Source organism: Camelus dromedarius, chromosome 3 (genome assembly GCF_036321535.1).
Source record: "Camelus dromedarius isolate mCamDro1 chromosome 3, mCamDro1.pat, whole genome shotgun sequence".
Taxonomy (NCBI): domain Eukaryota; kingdom Metazoa; phylum Chordata; class Mammalia; order Artiodactyla; family Camelidae; genus Camelus; species Camelus dromedarius.
Genome location: NC_087438.1, coordinates 61,905,826 through 61,931,570, shown reverse-complemented (window position 1 = coordinate 61,931,570; position 25,745 = coordinate 61,905,826). Strand labels below are relative to the sequence as shown.

Below are 25,745 nucleotides of genomic sequence, written 5' to 3'. Positions count from 1 at the left end.
AAGTTTTCTATTTTAAAAGAAGACCACATGAAGAAGGAAAATGATTCTAAAGACAAATTTGAGCATGTGTGCATACACACAAACACACACCAACATAAACAGAAAACAACAGCTGTTTGAAGATAGGAAGTTTTTTGAGCCGCATTAAATGGTATCATTTTGGCCATCGTTTTCTCTGTTTATAAGATTGCCCTGATGGAACAAGTTATTTCATATAATTCATGAAAAGTTTCTTTTTTTTGCTATTTATCATTAAGGACATCACCTTTAACTTTAAGAATGCAAATATAAAAACAAGCCCCAGGAAGACGCTGACAAGGTATACTCCTGCCTTCCCAGTAGGTCATCAAGAGAATAAATTGGACTGTACACAAATGAGTTGCCTTGTGAGTTTCAGTAAGCAGAACCCTGGGGGGAGGCATAGTATGTGATGCAAATGGATATGAAACAGATTGGGAGAAATGGGAATTACTTCTAAAGAAGAAATCCAGATCAATTAATAGTGTTAATTAATCTGGAGACTTAATTGTGCTCAATTTGTTCTTCTGGAGTGTTTCCACACTTCCTTCAGAAGCAGAGTACTACAGAGTGTGTAGCAGCTTCTTTCTTCCCCATTCTACCAACTGGGGAGTAACTCTCTTTAGAGTTTCTAATTACCGAGGGCATTATATCTACCACAAAGCTCACCGTGTATTGATATGGCTTTGTTTGCTTATGTCTTTGACCTTCATTATATGTCTGCTTAATATACAGATGTACAATTCGCTTGCATGTGTGTCTTCATATTCACACAACTGTGTTTCCCAATTCAGATTAGGGGGAATTGTCAGTGTAAAATGTGGGGCTTAGGGATTCTGACCAAATCCATGTCATGGCCCCAGGTATAATACAAAAATATTACAAGTATGCTACAGAGATAAACTGGGAATTTAGGATTAACAGATGCACACTACCATATGTAAAACAGGTAAACAACAAGGACTTGCTGTATAGCACAGGGAACTACATTCAACATCTTGTAATAACCTACAATGGAAAAGAATCTGGAAAAGTTATATATAGAGAGACAGAACTGACTCACTTTGCTGAACACCTGAAACACTGTAAATCAACTATAATTCATTTTAAAAAGAGTATGCTACATGTTCTCAGAAAATACAATAATAAAAGACCAAAATGGGGAACTGCGGATTTACTGGTTCAGAGGCCACTCTTACTTCACAAATTAAAAGTACAGAGAAATGTCTACCATGAACGTAGTGGACAATTACGGTGCACCTGGAAGTCACGAAGCCTACTTTTGGCATTGGCTGGCAGGAAATGACATGAAGCATGAATGAGAACTCTTTTTCAAGGAACAACTTATAAGTCTTACCTTTGTTTTCAAGCATTCATGCCACATGGTTTCTTCCCTCATTTCCTTTATGGATAACTGAAGAATTCTGGAACAAATTATTGATTTTTATGATTGTTACAAAGAAACTTGGATGACAAATTAATTTACTTTGCATCAGAAGAATTCAGGTTTTAGAAAATGATGCTATAAAAGACTCTAGGAGAAAGATTTTATAGATTCTGAAGGGAGAGAGAGAGGAAGCTTTAGAGAAAACATGCAGTTACTTACATTAATTTCACCATGTATTTATTCAAGAAAGACTTCGAGAAAATATAGTGTAATGGGATTTAAAAAATAAAAAAACTAATTTGTTAAGATTTTAATTCTGGTTCTTCCACTAACTGGCTGCTAACCAGGAGTAGACCACTCTACTTTTATGAGCACTGATTCTCTCATTTGTAAAATAAGAGTGAAATACATATCTAAGTAGCTTCTAGTTCTAAAGCTCACTACTGAATTTTTCTTTTTTCAGTCAGATAGTGTGCCATTTTGTACATGCAGCCCATGGGTCTGCAGATGGCTACCCCAGACTCTTCTAACTGAACAGGGTATTTCCCACTCTCAAAATCCAGTTCATATCATGAGATTACCTGATATTAGTCTTCAAATGCAAAAATGTTAGAAAAAGAAAATACCTAATATTTAGAAAGGGAGCACAAGAAAAGAGATTCCTTAGAACACAAACAGAACTTCACGTCTAGAATGAAAGTATGCCTCCAACTTTATCACACGAATTTAACAAAACCCCATGTGTGTTTCATGACACATCTGTCCCACAATACTCTCCAGAAGAAGAGTCTGCTGATCAAATGAGTCTAAGCCATTATCTATGCTAAGAATCTTAAAGGTTCAGGAATGACAGTTCTGAGAAATCATAGTTAAAAAAATGCTGATCTTTTCCAAATTTATCTAGGCATATGACTGTAGAATCCAATTTAGAAAAAATTGCAGTAGGACATTAAACCAATATTTGGCTTGTTTTCCTCAGGAAAAAAAAAACAAACCTAAGGCAGTTAAGGCTAAGACACAAAAGAAGACTCTATACCATAGCCAGCACAGAAAGGTACAAAACCAAGAGTGTTCCTTGTTGTCAAACTTTCTAGCATCCCACAAACTTCAGTACTTTTGATATGAGTCAAAGAGAAGTCAGGTGAATGCCATGTATCTCTTATCTTTCAAGCTATTAGTGCAAAGAACAGAGGCTTTTGAAGTATAGATACACAGAAAGATGAAACTCCCTATAAAGTTCCATGGGAAGGTGATTTTAGACATAATTGGATTGGATCTTGGTTCTTATCTTTTTATCAAGGATACATTCTCAAACAGTTGAAGGGTAAATTTCCAGTTTTCTACTCAGAGAGGCATCTGTACAAGAAGAGCTGGCCGCCTCTTCTTAAGAAGTTAGTAAGAGAAAGTATATATCCCTCCATCTCCAGTATCCCCTCTAGGCAATCTGGATTGAGACAGCAAAACACACATCATGTTTCATTTTATGAATCACTCCCACAGAACCACTAACAGCTTTCATTAATACTCAACACAGAGTAGACAAACACCACCAGGAGAGGCCAAACCATGGCCAGGGCAGATCTGAACCACTCAGAAGCACCCAGGGACCTTCTGACCTATTAGTAGACAAACTTGCCCCAATCGTGTCACTACTCTTGCATAAACATGACCTCACACCCATTTCACCTAACTGAATTTTTTGGACACAAGTTGTCACTTACTGGTAAGGTTTTACCAGAAATAAACTTAAAATTTATGATAATGATCTCAGTTATCATGACCACACTGAACAACTCAGGAAGGAAATTTTGGGGATAGTTGTTTAATGATCACCTCGTGGCCCTTTGAATCATTTCGGAATGCTTCTCCTACAAAGATGTCGAAAAACTGATAAAAGTTGTCTTAAATAAGAGGAGCTAATTTTTCTCACATAGGAAAAACAAACAAACAAACAAACAAACAGCTGCTGCTGACACTGAAAACTCTTTAACTAGCTCAATAATTCAGGTCCAGTATATCTATTTCTTTGGCCTTTTCTTCCCAGAGACAAGACTGGCACTACTGCTCAGGCCTCATTTCTACTTTCAACGATGGATAAGGGTGAAAGATAACATTAGACACAATGGTCACTTTTACCACTGAGAGCAACAGGCCTCCTGGCAGGTTCCCACAGACTTCTACTTTAGCTCAAACTGTCACAAAGTCCAGAGGGAGTCTGGGAACACATGTATCAATAGCGAGGAGAGCAAGGATGGTCAAAGGGTGCAGAGGAGCCACAAAGAATGACATATCCCCTCCAAAAATAATTTCACATTCTGTGGTTATAATTACACAGAGCCTTCCCAACATAGAAAAAAAATATCTGACAACAACTATTTAAACAATAACCCTACGACATTTCTTTCTCCCTGACAAAAAGGAGGGCTTTTAAATTTCAATTTAAAGCAATGCTTTTTTTTCCTACTTAAATGAGCTGTGAATAGCAGTGACTTACATATAGCAGTGTTAATCCTAAACAATGTCAATCTCCATTAATGAAATCATTGCAAAGGAATTGGTGATAATTTAATTCAAATCCAAGCTTTATTTTTTCTTTGCTCATGACTGTATTTCATAATCTTTCTAGGATACTCCCAATTGTTTGTTGTTTCAGTATGATTGTCAATAATACCTCTTTTATTTTCAAAAATGTCCTTGCTTAGATAATAAATTATATGGTTATCCAACCCATTACTCTCTCCACACTAATGATTTTGAGGTTTACATTATTAGAACCAGCCATATACCTGAACAGCCATGTATTAGAATTACTATGTATTAGAACTCCATTAACGGAGGCCTACTTAACATCTCCACTGGAAAACTATGCCAAAAAATCATTCATTCAATGGCTCTTACCCAGTCTTCTTTCCCTTAGTTACTATCAGGAAGGGGCCTAAAAGATCAAACAAGGAACCCAGCACTTTCCTTTATGTGCTTGAACTGCCAACTCAGCTCTGTTCCATGGACTTCCAGATTGTCCCTGTCTATAAATAGTGAAGAATGGGTAACCAAGATTAGCTTCATGCTAGACATTTCAAACTGGGATTGGCTGATACAGAAAAAAGAGGCAGTAAAATAAAACTTTACAAGACTATATGAATGCTCCAACCAGAATCACTGAGGTAATTTGAAGAAGTCAATTCAACATGACTTTCTGAATTGGGTTTATGAGAACCACAGATGCAGAATTAACTGCAGATTCAGAAACAGAAGTGTAGAAATCAAACAAGCACAAGAATAACAAAAAGTTAGAATCCCCCTCCAGGATCCCTTTTCTAGAACATTGATGGCAGCACTTCACTTTTGTGGACCCTCTGCACTCCTAGTCATGACTGCAGTCAGGACAACAGTCCAAGAGTAAGATCAGCTCACAGAACAGAGAAAAACACTTCCATCAAGAAGCATCTACTCAGCAGGAAAAGCAGACATGGAAGATTCTTTTTTGCCCTTGCCTACGACGTCCCACAGGTGAGCCACCACTTTATCCTAACCTTTTACTCTTCTGTGGTCTAAACTCCCAATCTCTCACCAAACAACTATAAAAGCCTCCTCACTGCCCTGCCACTATCCACTTTCATCCCACTCCAACGAAGCCAGAGGGATATTTAAAAATAAAAGTTAATTAATGTGATCTGTCTCTTTAAAGTTGTTCAATGATTTCTCATTACTTTAATTTAAGCATATTTGTTGTTGTTTTAATTGAAGTATAGTTGGTATACAATGTTCTGTTAATTTCCAGTGTACAGCATAGTGTTTCAGTTATATATATATATATTCCTTTTCATATTCTTTTTTTCATTATAGGTTACTGCAAGGTATTGAATATAGTTCCCTATACTATACAATAGGACTTTGTTGTATATCTGCTTCATATACAGTAGTTAGTATCTGCAAATCTCAAAGTCCCAATTTACCCCTCCACCTCCACCTCATCTCCCCTGGTAACCATAAGTTTGTTTTCTATGTCCATCTGTTTCTGTTTTGTAAATAAGTTCATTTGTGTCCTTTTTTTAGATTCCACATATAAGTGACATGGTATTTTTCTTTCTCTTTCTGGTTTACTTCACTTACTATGACAATCACTGGGTCCATCCATGTTGTTGCAAATGGCATTACTTTATTCTTTTTATAGCTGAGTAGTATTCCATTACATATCTATACCACAACTTCTTTAACCAGTCATCTGTGGATGGACATTTAGCTTGCTTCCATGTCTTAGCTATTGTAAATAGTGCTGCTATGAACATTGGGGTGCATTTATCTTTTAGAATTAGAGTTTCCTCCAGATATATGCCCACAAATGGGATTACTGAATCATAGGGTAAGTCTATGTGTAGTTTTTTGAGGAATCTTCATACTGTTTTCCATAATGGCTGTCTCTTTCTTTCAGAATAAAAATCCAAATTTTACTGTGGTCTACAGGATTCTTCATGAACTGGAATATGCTTATTTCAAAATTATAAATTTAAACAACTTTCCCCACATTCACAAATCTTTTACTACTCTGGATTTTGTTCAGTTTTTTGAAAGCACTATTTTCCCTTCCATCCTAATACACTGTTCAATCTGCTTCAAAAAGTCTCTACCATCTTTTTTGACACCTATCATCTTTCAGACCTCAGCTTAAACATCATTTCCCCAGGGAAACTTTCTCTATACTCCAAAACTACCTGCAGTATACTCTTATACCTCCACAAGTTTTCCTTTGCAGCACTCAACCTAAAAGTTTGTAAATTCATAAGTGTATACTTTCGTACAACTATTTGATCATAAATAATCTCTTCCACTAAACTTTCTTTTCATTGAATCTTTAGCATAGTGACTTTTATATCCTATGTTTTCAATAAGCATTTATGAAATGTATGACTGAATTAATGTCAATATAATACATATAGCAGACACTCCAAATGAGTCATCCTTTCAGAAGATAATCTTAATGGGTAAGACTATTATAGTCTCCCATAGAAACATCTGTGATTTTCTTTTTCATTCAAACACTTGTCCAAACTTCACTCATTTTAACTGACTATGATGTACTAGATTAAATAATTCATAATGATTATTCATTGTATGGAATAGCACTTTTAAATTTATCTTAAAACTACTTAAATTTTGAGAAATGGCCCCTCATCCTATTCATTTAGAATATTTTTGAGACATACCTTATATGACATCTCATGACTTTAAAAATATTTATCATATCCCTTTCCAGATGCAGCAGACTCTGTGATGCTCCACACAGATTCCCTTCACCAGACAGATACACCCGTCTATCAGCCACTGTTAGCGTTGGCTGCTAGCAGCTCATAGCTGATCCCTTCACCAGAGAAATTGTCCTTGGCTGATGGGGGGTCCTCTCTCTCCCAGAAAAGACGAAATTATGAGTTCACGACCACCAAGTCACCAAAAAACTAGCACATCGTGACACATGTAAAAGTACTAATAAAAAAATAACATTTCAAAAAGGCATTTTTCTTCCAAATAAAATGTTTGTCATTGCTATTACAAAAGTGCAAGAATCGGTAAATGTCATTTCAAACTGTAGTTATAGGATTGAGATTTACAAAGGTAATTCTTCCTACCTACCCCAGTACAATGTGGATTAAGAAATTAAATCATTCTAATTTTATGATGTGTTTACCAAATAAATTTAAGCAAAGATTAGGTCATTGGTTCATACAGGAACAAAATCAACATGGCGCTACATGTGAAAAACTACATAATGAGAAAAACAACTAGACATTTTTAACTGTTCAACTCTTATTTTAGGAGCCAGGGAGGGAGAAAAAAACCTAACTAAAGGGTTAAAATTTAGCGGCTCAATCTACTATTCTGGACCACGTAGCCTAAGTCACTTATTCTCTAGAGATCCAGTAAGTGTTCATCAATTAAAATAAGAGAAAAAGACAAACAACCCTTGTCAAGATAGCTATTAATTTCAGAAGTATGGCAAGCTGCTTACTTGGTCTCAGCTTGATCCCTGGTGAATAAAACTGGTTGGTATATAACTGACCATAGTTCACATATGTGGCAGCTTCAAATCTCAAAGGTCCAAGATAAAGACTGCAGAGAGTTATAATGTCAGAGATTGCAGTCAAGGGTTTTCTTGGGGGGCAGAGCTGTGAGGTCAATTTCAGTTGTCAAGCTGAAAGAAGTCACAGTGACAAAACACATGTCAAGTATTTTATTCAACACAAGAGGATTCAAGTTCACTATCTAGACATTAGTGTTGTTGTAAAAACTTGACAAGTAAATTAAATTAAAAATTGTTTCAATTATATTTCCTATTTTAGGTTCTTAAATTTTTAGTACGGAAATGAGCAATTCTACTCTGAATGTGCTATCAGTAGCCACAGAAATTCAATATTTAATTAGATTCCATTATACTTTTAAATTATTTTAAGTTTAAGAAAATGAACATTTTTATTAAATAAACATATACAGTTTTATTTATAATTTGGTTTCTCATTCATGCCATATTTGATATTAGCATGTACAGCTATCTGGATCCCACCTTCTTGCTTTTGAATACTGTTTATATTTAGAGGATTCAACTTTAAAATTAAGAAAACTGGATAAAATTTAAAGTAGTAATTTTTCTACCAACAATGTATACAAATAAAACCAAGTACTTCCAGTCTGTTGATTTAACTAAATAATAGAAATTCCTGCAATGAAAACCATTCCATTTGTGTTTCAGCATAAGTTTGTAGTAAAATACAATCAAATTCATGCTTATCCATTTACTCTGTTTAGGTTATAAGAATATGCCCAATTCAGTGGTCATTAAGTTTCACCTTAATTAGCTATTTTTGCACACACGTTCTAATTTTGGAATCTTCTGGAAAGAACAAATGAATCAATAATAATGAATAAAGCAGAGGAAGTATTGTATGTACTCATCAATATTTAAAATAACAGTGAATATTTTACACAATATAAAATTATTATTGTGGCTGTTTCTCTTTGACAAGACTTGCCACTAATGTTTACAGTTCCACTCTCTTCAATAATATTAATAATAACCAAATATATATCAATTGTAGAGTAAAACTCAGTAGACTCCTTGCACAGGGACAGCAGCAGATAAATAGTATCTCAAAACCAAAAACCCAAGTAGTCATTAGTAACGTGAACATTAAGGACTACCATCACTTAAAACCTCATTTCCCATTAAAAATCCTGGAAAGCTGAGGAAAAAGCAAAGAAACTGTGTGTGAAGGATAGAAATGATAGGATAAAAAATTAAGAAAAGACAATTTTTATAAGATAGGTAATGAAGAATTTTTACTCTAAATGCACTCTTCTCCATAGATGGTATTTTGGAATTATCTTTAGCCCCCAAAAATGCCAGATGAATTTAAAAAAGATTTTGCAGTTAATACACCAAGAAGTGATTCTAAATATCTTTACTGCTATAACCCACCTTAAAGGGAATCTTCCCAATAATTGTGTAAATGAGACTTTTCCTAACAGTTGATAGAAAGATAATTACCTAACAGGAAATTTTCAAAGTTATAAAGGCGCATTATAGTTTAGAGTAATCTTATTAAAAATCAAATTCACAACATCAACAGATCCTTCCTGTGTTGTGTAATTACATTACAGACACTTAATTGAAATAAACTGGAAATGAAACCTGACCTAGCACAGGCATGCACGGCTGGTTCAGACTCAGCAGGGTGGTACCAGTTCATTAAACGGAGTTTTCACATATGTCTGCCCATCACGTTTTAAGAAAATATTAAAAGGACACTAGCTCAATTAAACACATTCATATATAAACACTTAAATACAATTTCTCTTATGGATGTAAAGACACACTTGAAAACAATGATATAGATAAAAGGAGTTTATGATTTTATGTGAAAAGAACTAGTTTTCTTTTCTCATGGTTACTTAGAGACAAAAAAGTACATACAGGAGAATTAAGTGTTTCTAATGATAACATACGAATTTATATAAAAATAAGTAACAAAAAGTCCATATTACAAAAATGTTGAAGTCTTAACATTTTGGTTTCTTAAAATCTTGAGAAGCAGCATGTAAGCCTGCTCAAACTCCCAGTAGTATCTTAAATTCATCATCAGTCACTGAAAGGCTGGAGCAAGAAGATCAGAGGCTATATCGCTGTTCAACCAAGCACCATCTACTCTGGATTCTGAGAACTCCTTGTGGAAAGCAAGCCAGCTAGAATTTTCTCAAATTCTTCAACCCAGGAGAATAAATTTAACCAGGCATAAATTGTATAAGTTGTATCTTAAGCCAAATAAACTAATCCAAAAGTAAGTTTCTGCTTGTATGTCTGTGGCATTGGGTACAAGGAATCGGGATTTACAGGTCAACCTAACAAGTGGACATGTATCGGGGGACAGTGCAAACATATTTATTAATAAATAATCGTTTATCAATTCCTTTATATAAATGTTGCACAATCCAAACACAGAAATCCCTGTATAGAAGCTGAGTAGCCCTGGAACACTGGACCAGCCAAGCAGACAAGGTTGGTGCTCTCAAAGCAGGTGGAGGAGAATGGGCAGCCACAGCCACAGTGAAGCTGAGAAGGAAAGACGGAGCCACAGGCCTCCAACGTCAAAGCAGGTCGTGAAAAGGATTCCTTACCTCCTGCAAAATTTCTAGGAATGGATTACTAGGAATTTTATAACATGAAGGGACTAAATTCCAATTATATTGTTTTCATACTTATATAAGGCAAGTTTAAGTTAAGTATTCAGTATGTACTATGTTCAAATCACATTCGTGTATCTATAAACTTTAGAGAAAGAAACAAAAATTTTGGTTGTATATAAAATCAATATATTTATGCTGTATATATAGTAAAAATATATTTTATATATACTAGCACAAAATAACAAGAAATAAATGTCATCTCTCTTTGAAAAACTGTAAAGGTTTTATTTTGTTTTGACATTGGCTAACTTGCACTGAAAAGAGGTAATAATTTATTACAATAATTTAAAAATTGCTATTCTTCTTAATAAAAGGATGGACTTTAAAAATTTTTACAATAGATTTGCTAATGCATTTTTTCATAAATACAAATGTATTTTTCATATAATCCTTATTTTTAAAAACTAACAATAAATCAAAATCCTGGTGTATTATGAGGACTAACAATTAGCAGAAAACCTAAAACAAAGTAGGTCCAACACAAAAGGGGACTGACTGGCTCACCTAACAGTGGGCCTTCATAGTCAGTTGGATTTGACAGCTTAACAATGTCAATGTGGACCCTAATTTATTTTTTTTCTCCCTGCTTGGCCTTCTGTAGAGTCAGAGTCATCCTAAGTTTGATTTCCTTATTGAGACAAAATGGTAGAAGGAGTCATTTTGCATCGAGACATTTTCCAGAAGAGAGAGATTTTTATAATTTAGAAGATGCAACAAAATCTATCTGTCACTTAGTTTTGATCATATCAGCTCTGAAAGCATTCCTGTAGCCAGGGAAATGCCATGTGCCAATTGGCTAAAGCCTAGGCAACTAAACTAATCCCCACAGACAGGTGAATGAGGCACTGGCTTTCACTCATCAAGGACCACTGGAGTAAAGCCAGTTCCATCCAAATTATAGCGTCTGCATTACAATGAAGGGGTGAAATAGCAGACACCATTTCACGTCTATATCAAAGCTATTTCCTTCCTTCTTACTTTCTAAGCAAATCTCAGTGTTGACTGGAGAGCAAACAGGGATCCCTTTATCTCAGGCAAGGAAGTGTGACTTAGATCTGGCCAGTGAGATGTAAGGGTACATTTATTGGAAAGGTATTGCCTGTTTCCTCCCTTTGAACTCAGTCATGTGAGGATGAGAATTGGAGTGACAGTAGTTCTCTTGAGAATATTCAAAGAAAGCCCAGAGAAATCATAGACATTCTCCCCTAGTACTCTGAAACTGCTGTCCCACTAAATATCTGCAGCAACTAAAATGCCACTTTGTTACAGAATTTGTTGACCCTTTCATCACTCCCAAGTTAGCGTGGCCTGGAGAAACACAGACCGTAATATGTCAGCACATTACGGACATAAATGAAGATGACAGATGTATGCTAATAAAACGCAAGCTCCAATCGAGAATAAGCATCAAACAAAAGTGGGGTGACCTTCTTGAAAATTCTGGAATACAGACGTTTATGGGCCATATAACTTTTGGTGAAAAGGCAAGCTCACTGAGGCAGTGAGGCCAGCAGAAAGAAAAGAGACAGTGCAACACTAATGGAAAAACAATAGTATTGGAACATCCACCTTCCCATCCCTGTTCCTTCAGAAAGAACTGGTTCTGTCTACTACCCAGAAGAGGATAGTTCCATATATTACATAACAATAACATTTCTCAAGCCTTAGCTGATTGGACCTGAAATAGGCAAATGAGCTAGAAAAAGCTAGTCCATTGGCCAACTCAAGTGAGTAGTCAATTATTTTTCTCAACTTGGGAATTTGGATTATGAATTTGAGACTATGAGAAAGTTAAGGTTAAACTACATTAATGTTAGATTGGACATGATATTGAAGGTCCAGGAACTCCTGCTATTTACAGCATAGATACATCTTGGTTCTATCTCTGAGCTTTCTCTTAAATCCATATATCCAATAACATTTCATGATATTCTTGACTTAAAATGAGTACACAAAACACTTAGTACCTTCCTTTTATCATTGATAGTTCATTTTAACCACATCTCTACAAAGACTTTGAGTACTACAATTGTGTCATAAGAAACAGGTATGTCTTTGCTTTATCTTTTTTACCTTTTAACATTAGGAAAATGTTAAAACAATACTTACAAAAGTAGAGAAAATAAATAAATGAACTGCCATGTTCCCATCATTCAGCTTCCATAATGATCAACATCTTAGGTAGCGATTTTTGATTAACTTTAAAAATACATTCTGTACAAACTTGAAGTGTTTGGGGGTCAATTCACAATCAATTAGTGGGTTAGCCTTTAAAAATTTGACTTTTTAAACTGAATTTTTCAATATTGCTTTGCTAGCAAAGTTATATTTGCACACATCTAAAAACAAACAAAAAACATGATTCAGCACTTTTAGGCAGCTTGCTATATTGTAAGTAAAATATAATGTGTTTGGTAATGTAAACTGATACACTTTTATTTTATTTCATTCAATTAATAGTTAAAACAAGCTACTGTATACTCAGAGGGTGTTTATTAAATACTATGATCATCACCTTCCACATTTTTAAGAGGTTATTATTTGCAATGTATTTTCTGATTTCAAATGCTTTATAGTAAATTTTATGAAGTTTTTATTTTGTATCATCTACATCTATATGGGGCCCTAAGCACTTTGCAGGGTTGGAGAGGATAAAAGTATATAATGAACAACATTATTATTGCTAAAATATAGAGTGGCTTTTTAATTCCCAAGAACCAGAAGTAAATCTCTCTATTGTTCTACACATTTGCCCAGCAACCCTCTGGAATTAAGTGTACAGTAATTTCGCAATCTTACATTTATGCCCATGCCATTGCATACATTTGGGGAAAGGCACTAAGAAGCCTATCAAGAAATAAAGACATTAAGGATACTAAGAAAGCCTGGGTTCCATTCCAGGATCTACTACAAAATAGCTGGTGACCTTGACAAGTCATTTGGCCTCTCAGGATCAGTTCCCTTACTTTTGAAGTGTGTAATTTAGACTACATGACATTTGATTTTCTTTCCGTTTTCAAATTTGATGTCTAAATACCCTTTCACAATGAACAAATAGACTTTTTTCTTTGTTAAATGCCACATTCAAAGTTAAATGAAATCTTTCCTTTTTGTCAATGATTACCACTCATAGCTTAGAAAACTTAAGCTTCAAAATGATCATTTGTAGTATATGTACTTTAGAAATTGATGCTCTAGTTATTTAAATATTTGGATTTGGGTAAGATTTTCTCTTCACTCTTGAGAAGCTTTGCCTTGCAAAACTATAAGATCTCAGAAAAAAACAGAACACTATTACATAACTATTACCTCTTGCTTTAGAATTTTACTTAAAAAAAGAGACTGAGTGTCTTAGATTACTTCAAAAACAAGGGTCTAGAGTTAAAATAATTATTCCATGCAGGCAATAAGTAAAGAAGAGCTGTAATTTTTTTTAAAAGTTCAGGCAAACTTATTTATCTTAACATTTCCTTAAACTTCATAAATTTAACAAGAAAAGTCTCAGCCTTTATAGAAATTTTATTGTTAAATAAGAAGCCTTAAAAATGTCAAGTCTGATCTCCAGTGAGAAGGAGATGAATGTCTAGATATGTACTGTGCAATGTGGTTAGACTAGCCCCCTGGGATGATCGAGACCTTGAAATGTGGTTAGCGCCACTAAGGAACTCAGTTTTTAAATTTAAATTCAATTTAAATTAAAAATTAAATTAAAAACCTCTTCAAGTATTTGTGAAACAACTTGTAGCTGTGGAACTTACTTTTCCAGTTGTAAATTTTATGAAGTCAAAATATTAATTATTTCTGATTAAAATTTAGTGCCTTAATTGAGATGTAGAAAGTGTAAAATACATGAAAGAAAAAAAAACTGTAAAATAGACCACTTTAAAAAATTGAATACATGTTGTAATTATAATATTTTGGATAGACTGGTTTAAAATAGATTATCAAAATTAATTTTATCTAGTCCTTTCTTGGCTTTAAACATGATTACTAGAAAATTTTAAATTACTTACATGACCCAATCTATATGTCTACTGGACAGTGCTGGTCTGAAGCACTGGTTTATTTGAAGGGAATATTTTCTAAGCAGCAGCAGTTCTTGCTAAATTTACTCATATAACTTCCAATTCTGGGAGTGATTGAACAAAAAATAGAGCAGAACACCTGAGCTTAGATGAAATTATTTCTGTTCATCAGAAAAACTAATTAGAAGTATTTGAGGTTTTTATTTCTATTTCTAGGGAATAAATTTAGAATCACTGGCTGAATTTTTTAAAAATATATCCAGAATTTTAGAATTGGAAAAGACTATCCAAAGTATTAACTTTACACAGAACAAAGTGTACTTCATCTTGTATTTCCAAAGTCATTTAGAAAGTTTATGGTCAAATAGGAAGTAAAATTTCTAATTTTTAACCTATTTTGCCTAAGTTTGACAATGTATAAGAGAATTAAGTATTCAAAGAATAATTTCAATAAAAAAACTATCCAGCAAAGCTCATCAAAAATGTTTGTCTTAAGATTCTCTGAAAGTCCTTTCTGTACATAAATGGTCAAAACAACAGTTTATTTTAAAAAGAAACATCTTTTTTCCAAAGATGGCTTACTTCTTTTGTGATTAATCAGTGTTCATTCCCACTGTTCTCAAGTGTTTTTGAAAGCTGTATCTCTAGACTATAAGAGCCAATATTTAATATGACTATTCATTGGAATATGAGAGGCCTACAAAGGGTTAAGATTAGGAACAAACTTAAGGCCAAACTGAATTTAAAAAGTTGCTGATGTCAAATACCAGGTCTCCTGGGGAAACAACATACAGGCTGCACCATTGACTTGCCAATTAATCCAAGGAGCTGCATGGCCATTAGTTCAGGAAAGAGACGCTTGCTTGTCCGCTTGCCTAGAGGTAAGAGCTAGGTTTGCAGCTGCCAAGCAGCAGGAAGACAGAAATAAATGGGGGGAAAATTAGGACTAAGAATTGAAGTATTTCACTGTCTTGTCTCAGCTTCAAAGGAAGACCTCAATGTCAAAAAAACTGTGGGAATCTGTTTATGAACAAAGTCTTCAAAATATAATCTTCTAAGTATCTTTAAAAGAGCATCTAAGTAGGTTCATTTTATTAATTTTGCAAAATTCTAAAAAAAAAAAAACAAAAAAACAAATTTACCTGAAAGTTAGGCCCCCATCACTTTACAGAACTACAAATAGGTTTTATATAGTAAACATGTCATATCTGAATCAAAGATGCCAAATTCAGCAAAGAAGTTATTTAAACTCTGTGGGTTTATTATTTGTACATTGGTATCTTCTTCATTTTTGTCATACTTGCCTATTTTCTTAATAACACACTGAAGTTCAGTGTTCAGGATTCTTTTAATTGCCACATGATTAACTTTTCCATGGGAATTTTCAAATATGAAACGATGCAGTGAACATCACTGTATTTGATCCTGACACTGGGAAATTGCTAGCAGCACACACCTACTCTGAAATTAATTAAGAGCATGCTGGATATGCTCTTTGAGGAAGTACTTCATGGTAATTCATAGGGAAAAAAAATTCAACTGAAGGCATCAAACTAAATAGTTGAAATCTCAACTCCATTGTTTTCAATCTACCTCAGTAAAATCACAAGAGTGTTGGGTCATGAGATGCAACTAATGAGGCCATTTAAATTATGCTTAGAAATGTATTTGTAGCTTTCTCCCACCAGCAGTTGCAGAAATATCACTGTATAATTAACATCTTATATTTAATACCTAAAACGTTTTCTGTCTGTCAGAGATGTATTGTCTTATTCTACTTTATCTTCTGTTTTAACTGCAGCCTGGTTCGTGGAGAAATACGCAGGAGATGTAACCCAGGCCTCACAGAATCTAGTTGGGTACCACTTTGTCCCATGCCACCCTCTTTGCACTGAATCAGAACAAAAAGAGTCTCGGGCAGTCGACAGCTTCATCACTGCTTCCAAGTTCAGGTTGGCTGGGCTCCCAAGTCTCTTGGGGTGTGTTGGCTGCCAAAGCAAATTAGTCTCACTTTATCTTTGGGGCAGTGACTTTGCTAACTTTATTGGCTGTGTGGGGCCTAGGCATTCCAACATAAGCAGGTGACAAATTTTTTAAAAAAGTATAGTTAAGATATCGATCCCCTTCCTACCCCAAAATGGTGCAACTGAAAGAATAATCAGAAAAGCTATGAGAGAAGAAGAATCCAGTTAGAAAACATGAAAGAAGTCAGGACTTAAATGATCGTTAAAAGTAGCCAAAAGAGTAGGACAGCATCACTGTAAGATGTGTAACACTGACTTCAGGCCTAAATTTACCATCGGGAAAATATTAATGCCACTGACAAAGCGAATGAAACAACAGATTACCTCCAATACATACAATTATTATATATTTTTAAAAGATGGCAGAAGGAGGAGAACAGAATGGAAGAAGCAATCAAATGTGGGAAACACAGAAAAACTGAACAGGCTTGAATAAGTCAAATGAAAAGTTTATGTGATATTAACAGAAACATCCTGCCCAAATAAAAATGTTTTAGATAAGCTTCCAGTCCATGTCTTTGGTCTTCCAAGTTAATGAGAAAATTAGAAGTTTGTGTGTGTGTGTGTGTGTGTGTGTGTGTGTGTGTATACACTTGTAATAAGTAAAGAGAACTCTTTGTTTACTTCAAATATGAAGTTTCTGGGAAATAGATGGTGAAAAAAACATACACTTTTAAAATTGTATCTCAAGTTGTGCTGAACCCTGAAATAATGAACTCTGGACACCTTTTCTCCCTGTTAGCAATGTTCCCTATAAATCTGGGGCAAAAGTTCAGGTAGCCCGAACATCAGATATTCTTATTTGGCAGGTCTGTGATGGGGCTGGGATCATTTCCTTTCTAACAACACACACATCTCTACAAGTAAGAAAAGATACTTTCTCTTGTACCACTGTAGCCCTAGAACATTAAACAGCACTTGGCACATGATAATACCTACCAAAAGAGTTCGTGAATGAATGAGTGAAAACATTAATGACTGACTAAGTGAATGAAGTACACATGATTTTGATGCAAATTGTCCAAGGACCAAGCTTTGAAAAACAGTGATCTGACATCTTCATTCTTTTTCTTTAATTTGGGGGAATAATGAAACATAATATTTATTGCCGTAACAGACTACACAGGACTTGCCATCTGTGGCATCTAGCTGACTGAGGTAACTGGTTTACTACTACAGGTGTCAAAAGTAATTGGATGCTATAGCAATTCTTTTTGTAAAGACTTCCTTCTTCAGTGATGAAATTTTTTTCTTTCACTTGGTAACTTAGACCTTAGTGCTAAAGTTAATTGGATAGAGTATATGCTTACCTAACTCCATAATGACTCCTCACCGTCAATCTTTTCATCTCCATAGTTATCATCGTGGATTCTCTGAACTCCATGCCTATGTTGATGAGCAAAAATAAATAAATATAGTGGAGGAACCCAGCACTGATATGACAAGTTAATAGCATGCTTACTTATATGATATGTTCATGGTCACTGATCTCAAATATCTCTTTTCACTCTCAGTGAAAGGTTAGGAAATGAATAGTTAAGCAACAGCAGGACTCCTGGAAAGGACTCCAGAAGTTTTGAACATGAGGACTTAATATTGTGTCAGGCCCCCTTTATGATTTAAGATACAGAGGAAAGCAAAGATTAAGGGCCATTTCAAACTTCTGGTTAGACTAATTCTCAGTTGAGACAAACTTCAGTAACACTGAACACAAAATGGACTCCCAGTACAAACAATATTGCTCTAGGAAGTATTTTAAGTGCAAAAGCAAGGCTTATGCAAAAGTGACAACAACAAAGAAAAACCAGGTGATTTTCTATCTGTTGTAAATTTTTGACAGAAGGCCGGAAGGTAACATGTCAAAAGCAAACCCAGGCTCATCATTACTTTATGAGTGATGACTCCATTTGTCTTAGTATTCTACTGTCTCAGTGGTTTCCAATGCATACTATTTTAAAAGTACTCTTGTCCATTTTTTTCCTGTTCTTCAGGGCATGCATGTATAGATCGAAATATAAAAAGAGAAAAGTAGAATAGCAACAGAGATTCAGAAATATGTTGGTTTAGAAACAAAATTAGTGGCTAATCTCCACCACTAAAGATTAGATAACTCTCAGAAAGTCTTTTGGCCTTTATTTTATTGCTTTCTGTTGAATGACCATGCTCATTCTTCACTGTGTGTGCATTTACTTCACCTGGTAGAGCAATCCTTGTTCAATATTCATACTGCAAATAACAAAACAGGAGCACTTTCAGTAGAAAATGAGTGTGGTGTGTAAAAAGCCAGTCCTCCAGTCAAAGTATAGTTGTAAGACTAGAAGCATTCTCCTTGATTTAAAATTTGAACAATACCGACAGTGTAAGTAGTGATAGTTGTGCGCTTCGGATGGGAGAGGACTAAAATAGTTTCAACTCAAAACAATTATGAAACACTAAGTGAAGAATATACCAATGTATACTTCCCACTAAAGGACTTAGATCTTTGTAATACTGTACTCATATTCTGTGTTTTCAGGTTCATGCTTAACTGGTCAACATGAGAATGGATTTCGTTGGTTCCTGACAGTTCCGTCTGTTCCTGACAGTTCCTTCTATCTTATCCTTTCACTCTTTTATTCTTAAGACATTGTTTCTTAGACAATGCATAATTAAACTACTTCCCTTATATTTTCAACTGCTTATTTCTACTACCTATAAAAGTAAAATTCATTTAGCATAAATATTTGCATTTCTTTAAAATCTATTTGAGCCTCTGAGTTCTTAGATTTAAGAAAATTAGTCATTTCATAAAAACAATTAAGATCATAGTGGCATTTATTTAAAGGAAATGTGAATTCACTACAAGTTTAGAGACTGATGCTATAATTGAGTAGGAATATTACAGAAGCAACACAGACCAGAAACTGACTAGACTTGTTTATATAATAATACTTTTTAAAGTAAGGGGTGTTCAAATGAAAAAGATTGCCAAAAATTAGATAACAGATATTGAGAGATATTAATACTGAGAGATATTGAACTGACAGTAGCAAGGGTTGGTGACTGAGAGGATCAATGGGGAAACATAATAGAAAAAAACAATAGTAATTATTTAATTTCTGTTTCCTTGGGATAATGGTAGCATCAATAACAAAACTGATGAAATTAAGGGAAAGGAATAATTTGATTTTTTTAATGATTTTGTTTAGAACATGTAAAATTTGAGCTACTTCTGGAGAAATCATACAAAAATATCTTCATCTCAGACCCTTTTACTCAAGGTACCAAGTACCTTTTTGATATTTCTTCTTGAGTGTCCTAGAATTAAAAGGTAACTCAACATGAGCAAAACCTTATGCATATTCTCCTCTTGGTTCTCTTATTGTTTTAATGCAGAGATGGCAAGTCAGAAAGCGGGTTGCCAGATTTAGCAAATAAATTTGGAGTTCAGATAAACAACGAACAATTTCTTTATATATACACATACACACATATATACACATACATACATACATACATATATATGCATTTAGATATACACACATACATATATTCCCAAATATTGCATGGGACATACTTATATATACTAAAAAAAACCTCATTGTTTATCTGAAATTCAAATTTAACTGGACTGTATTTATTCTGGCATCCCTATTCAGAAGTCAGGATTTTATCATTGAACCTTCTTTCAGTTTCTCTCACTGCCCATTCCACATCAATCCATCACCTAGTCCTGATGGTTTTGCCTCCTAAGTACCTTTTGAATCACCCACCAAGTTCCCCCTTTGGTACCACCACACAGCAGGCTAAACCACCATGATCCTTCAGCTAGGTCACATCCGTAAGTTTCTTCATTCTACTCCTCTAACTCTCTGGCCTCCCTCAAGTTTTTTCTCCAAACTGCATCTTGCATCATATTTTCAAAATGAACATCTGTCATACCACACAACTCCCCTGGACTGCTTGAAAACTGGTTCTCAGGAAAAAAATAAAAATGCACTGTCACAGCTTACAAAGGCCGGTAAGATCCAGCCTCTCCTGACTAGCCTCATCTCACATGTGCTTCAACAACACTGGCCTTTTTGAGAGACAAACAAGGACAGTTCTACAAAGGCCTTTAAACCTGATTTCTTCCCATGGTCTGGAACACTCACATGTCTCCTCACTTAGTTAATGTCTACTGTCAGACTTTATGTGTCTTTAAACATCAGTTTAAGCATCACTTCTAACAGCAGCTTTCCCTAGATCAGATCTTATTACATGTTCTCAGAGGAGTCCCATTCATAATCTTCACACAGATTTAATTTTACATTGATTATTTGAGATTATTTGAATTTTCATTTTCTTGCAAGAACTGAGGCACCATGATGGCAATGACCATGTTGGATTTTCCTCACATTTGTATCTTCAGAATAAGCCTGGTGCTGGATATATAGTCACCACCAAATAAATATGGGTTGACTGAACGATATTCAGTAGACATTTGGAGAAAAGGAATTCACATTGGTAAGGTGGGCTGGGGAGAAATTTGAAATGATTTATTCCATAAAAACTTTATAAGATTTGACTAGAGATAGTCATAAAAGGAGGAAAAGTTGATCATTTAATCATGAAGACTATTTCTATTCAGGAATCAGGTGAATGGTTCAGGACTATGAAGGAAAGACAGAAAAGGGAATAATCAGACTAAGTAAGCAAAAGTGTGAAGTAGGGGTGGATCAGCATTTTCAAACACTGCAGAGAGGAAAAAGGAAAAAGAACTGGTACTTAATGTATCAGTTAGGAGGTTAGTGGTGATCTTGAATAAGAATTTTTTTTAATGGTGGAATAAAAAGCCAACTGCAAAACAGTAAAGAATAGAAGACAGCCATATGGACAATGTGGGTAAGCCCTATTTTTGAAGAAAATACCCCAAATTTTTCATGTTGCTGAAATTGATTCCACTTAGAATTTTAAAAGAAAACAAATACATGTCCTATATAAAACCTGCACACATGATTCTCTATAACAATGTTAGGTCTGGAAATGAGAAATTATTTCTAATTACAAGAGTTTCCAAATACTTCGGAAAAGAGGAAAAACTGAACACTTATTCAGTATATTCTGTGTGTACAGGTTAAAACACAGGCAGTTTTCTGTAGGAAAGAAGTATCTGTCAGCAGTCAGTATACAACAAAAGAACAAGCCCACTCACTGTCCACTCAACGAAACCTATTTCTTTTTAATGAAAAAAATGTTCTCCAACTGTTACACAATTATAACAAAGGGTATTGGATAACAGAAAAGTTTCATAAAAATGGGTCCAAAATCCTTGTAAAACAGTGACACACTTTAAGATGAAAGTTTCTCAATCACTTAAAAAGCATAACACATGCAAAACATGCAGAACCATTTTTGTGTACCTGACCTGGAGAGTATGTGTTTTCATAGGTGCTAATATTGAGCTAAATATAGGCCCATTCATGAACTTCATGCTGTTATATGAACTATAATGTTGTTATAACTCATTACAATTTTTGAAGGACGATGGTGTTCTTCAGTTTCTTTCCCAAGTTTTTCATGAACCATTGTTTTCCTTTTGCTGCTTCACTTAATGCAATATATAACATTTAAGCAAGATAGACTAAAATTGGGGGAAAAATTTAAATAAAAATAAAATTCATGAGTGATCATGTGTCAGACACACTTTGCTGTCTTGAGACTGCTTTCCTCTCCCAAATCTTACTAAAATTTCTTTGAGATTAAAAGTCAGAGCCTTTTTGTGCCTTGATAGTTTTCAGCTGCTATTCAATGCAAATGCTGGAATATTTAAGTGAGAGGGCCCTGGACAAAGACAGCGCAGACTCTCTTGTCAAGGGACCGACCCCTCACTAAAGCCAAATGGCTTTAAATGTCGAGGGTGGGAAGGCTGTGGACATTGTAGGAAAAAAATGTTCACTTTGGAATAGAGTGTCAAGTCTCCCTCAAACTGAACTAGAAATGAAAATTCAGCATTGCACCATTTTTACCCCCTTAGATATTGTTATGTGAATGAAGAATTATTGCAGAGAAAAGCATCTTTACTTTTATTGCTGTTGCCAGATGCCTTCCGTGAGTAAATATATCTTTCATTATACCACTGCATGTTGGCGTTTTAAGATGTGCTTTTTTAAAAAACTGTCTTATGCCTTGAAAGTACATAATAACCATGTTAAACAACTTTATTTTTCCAAGAAATGGTGCATTTTCTAAGTGTTATCTACTGTAATCATTTTGCATTTAACATGAATTGAACAGACAATCTCCTTCAGATGAACTTTCTGGTGACAAACTTTGAAATTGACAGATTAAAGCTGATTTGGGGTTGTCAAAATACAGTATAGCTATCTGCACAAAATATGCATAAAATTTTACAGATGGTGGACTGCTGGTTTACACGGCAGCTATGCTAGTATACCCACTGCCAGTTAAATTAATAGTGTCACAATCTATCTTCCATGGCAGGTGTAAATGACTTTTAGCACATCAATAACTAGTTTACAATGATGTCCCTTCAGTACTTATGGTTTACCATTGATTTTGCGCTTTGTTCAAAATAGCACACATATAATCCCAATATCTTGTTGTCGGATGAATTTTAAAATAAACCAAATATTTATAGACTTGAGGAAAATCTATTTAAAAAACAGACCGAGTCAATTATCAAATTATCTGCTAATTACTCCACATAACAATAGGGATTCCAAGTTTATAACTTCTCATCTAACATAGATTAGCATTGAAAGTGAACATTCACGAAGACTATGATATATAAATGAACCCATGTAAAAAATCTTTTTGAAATAGCTGCTATTATAATGTGGACAGTTCAATGATTTGGAAGGTATTCTATGATGAATATTAAATTAACTGAACAACTCCTCATGGCTTAACTAGTCTTTAGTAAAGGCTACTGATTTCATGATCACCATCAACATCACCATTATTATTCATAATAACACCTTAAATTTGTATAGCACTTTACAATCTGAAAAGCACTTTTACATGTAAAGTAATCCCTCTCCAATTTTAGTTCCCATTATGTGACTTTCAAATATATGCAAATTTATTTCTATATTTTTTTTTTTTGCAACTGCTATAATATCAGTTCCTCTCACTTCTACTGAAGATCATTTTGAATAAGGAAACTGGGTGTTGGGAACCTCTGAAGCAAGTTAAAGTGGGTTGTCTAGAAATAGAGATTCTTACAATAGAATCTTTGAGAAGATAAAGAAAGAAAAGGGAAGGAGATTCAAATCAGAAAACCACACTAGATGAGAAAAGGAATGGATGGAAGAGGGCTGATGACAAGCGCTTTGGCAGGAAGCTATTTTGGGGTGACATTTCTAAGAATATGTAACCTAGGATACAAGGAGGCAGTTTGTGAAATACCTACTCGGTGATATTAAGGAGATCATATAAAATGAAATCAACAGTTTTTTGGCTCTAAGCATCCAAGTTACTCTATATCTTATGCTTTCAAAAATAGAAGTTGAGAATCAACAAATCATAATCACAAAAACACATAAATATTACCTATTTGTTGGAAGACACAGAAACAGCAGAGAAAAGAAAAGAGCTCCCCAACGTACTTACTATGTGAAAAATTAAAAACTAAATATGAGCATCTCCTTTAAACTGCAGAGGAAAGAACTTGAGAAGTTTACATTAAGTATAAGGTGATAAATGAAAATGGTATAGTACCCATTATTCCTACTTTAAAATGTATAAGCTGTCATTGATACTCTTATATTGAAATCTTAATCTAATGCTCCAGCTTTATGTTTGTTTCTGTGATATTTGATTAAATCTGTAACACCAAACCTCAGTTCACAATCCTATTTTACATTCCATTTCAAATGTTAATTTAAAACTATTGAGAAAATTTTGTTGAGATTTACATCTATTTTTCAGCATAAAATTTAGTTCCTCATGATTTTCTCTATGGTTTTCAAACTGTAAATCAAAAGAAGCTAAAGTAAAAATAAGAAATGAAACTAGGAAGGCTACATTCAAATTTGATCTTCAATTGGTAGGAATTCTCATATTCTGATCAATAATACTGTGTAAACTCTTGTATGAGTGGCCCCTGATGAAACATACCTCCAGATATTCATACCTTTGTGTGGTATCCTCCTAATGTTGTGACTAGGTATGGTCATGTGACTTGCTTTGGCCAATGCAACATTAGTAAGCATGAAGCAAGCAGGGGCTTATTAAAACACTGGAACATGTATTGTTGGAACATGTATTCTTGGAACCTAGAAATCGCCATTCTGTGTGGTAGCCCAAACTGGACACATGGAGTGGCTATATGAAGGAGAGCCTAGAAACAGAGTCTATATTCACAACCAACAGACTGTACATATTGTCTCATTCAAGCTGTCCCACTATGCCTCAGTTTTCCAAGTGATCCCAGCTGAAGATCCTGACTTCTGTGTGAGCAAATAAAATACTGTTTGTTTTAAATGGTTTTTTTTAAACACTGAGTTTTAGAGCAATTTATCAGGCAGCCATAGAGGCTTTTTTACAGTGCTTGGTGAGTTTTGAAATGTAGATGATAAAAAAAAAAAAATCAGTAATTGTGGAGGCTGACTACTAATAAAAACCATAAAATGGCCTCTGATTACACAACATAACTCTCCAAAAATTGCACTTACTGTTTTTACCAAAATACAGTTTTAGCTTAGTTTAAAAACAATAAAAATATATCTTGGTTACTTTATTTGGCATAAATGCTATGCATTTCTTTGATTTTTTTTTTAATTTACAGGAATAATACATTCTAATAATTCTAATGCTCATATGTCCTAATTCTCATTCAGAACATGCTCTACTCCAAGAAATACAAGAGATTTAAATATCTTAAATGTTAGTGTGAAGAACACCTGAAAAGATAAATGATATTTCAAACAACACCATTATAGTGTTAGGCATAAAAATTTGTTTTCCATTTGTATAATAAACATATTTACTCAACTTTGCTCACAGTTACTGAATTAAGTTTTTGGTGTTCTATGCTGCAAAAGATATACTGACATCATATATGATTCAAGTGCAAATATTCCTGAATGATTATTAAATAAAAGAAACTATATTTGATCACATTTCCATTAATATACAAATTGTAAAATTACTGTTGAATTCTTTGAAAGGGAGAAAATTTGACCCTAAATCATTATAATGTAACTAATATACTTTGACATGTAAATAAAGGAAAAAAAATAAACCAGAGATTGTTCTCACTATTGACATCTATCATACATTTTCTGTGACACAGAGTAAAAATAGGGTCAAATACACTTTCAAAATTTTTTTAAGAAGATCTAAGACTATAAGAAAATCTGTAAGATTCATTGCTGTTTTATAATTTCCTGAATCTATAAGAATGATATAGAATTTAAGTGCGGATAAAATAAAGAGTGCATTTCCGTACATGTCCCTTACCACCTCCCTAAAAACTTGGGAATTTGTCATCCTTATTTCTCATTCGTTTACATTTGTTTTACGTTATTTATAATGCTTTGAGGAAAGCTGTGACTTTTGACAGTTGAAAATGAA

General features: G+C 34.2%; 1 long non-coding RNA gene across 2 annotated transcripts in view; it reads right to left on the bottom strand.

Annotated features, from left to right (window-relative positions):
• Window positions 1–25,745, bottom strand: part of LOC116152082 (uncharacterized) — a 63,441-nt gene that overhangs the window by 20,776 nt on the left and 16,920 nt on the right. The window contains exons 5-6 of one of the 2 annotated variants that reach the window (XR_010380484.1): window positions 17,498–17,573; window positions 1,376–1,442 (exon numbers count right to left, since the gene is read on the bottom strand). This is a non-coding gene — a long non-coding RNA (uncharacterized LOC116152082). Of the gene's footprint in view, window positions 1–1,375; window positions 1,443–7,125; window positions 7,593–17,497; window positions 17,574–25,745 lie in introns of those variants that run through there. The other variant, XR_010380485.1, reaches the window with a different exon arrangement.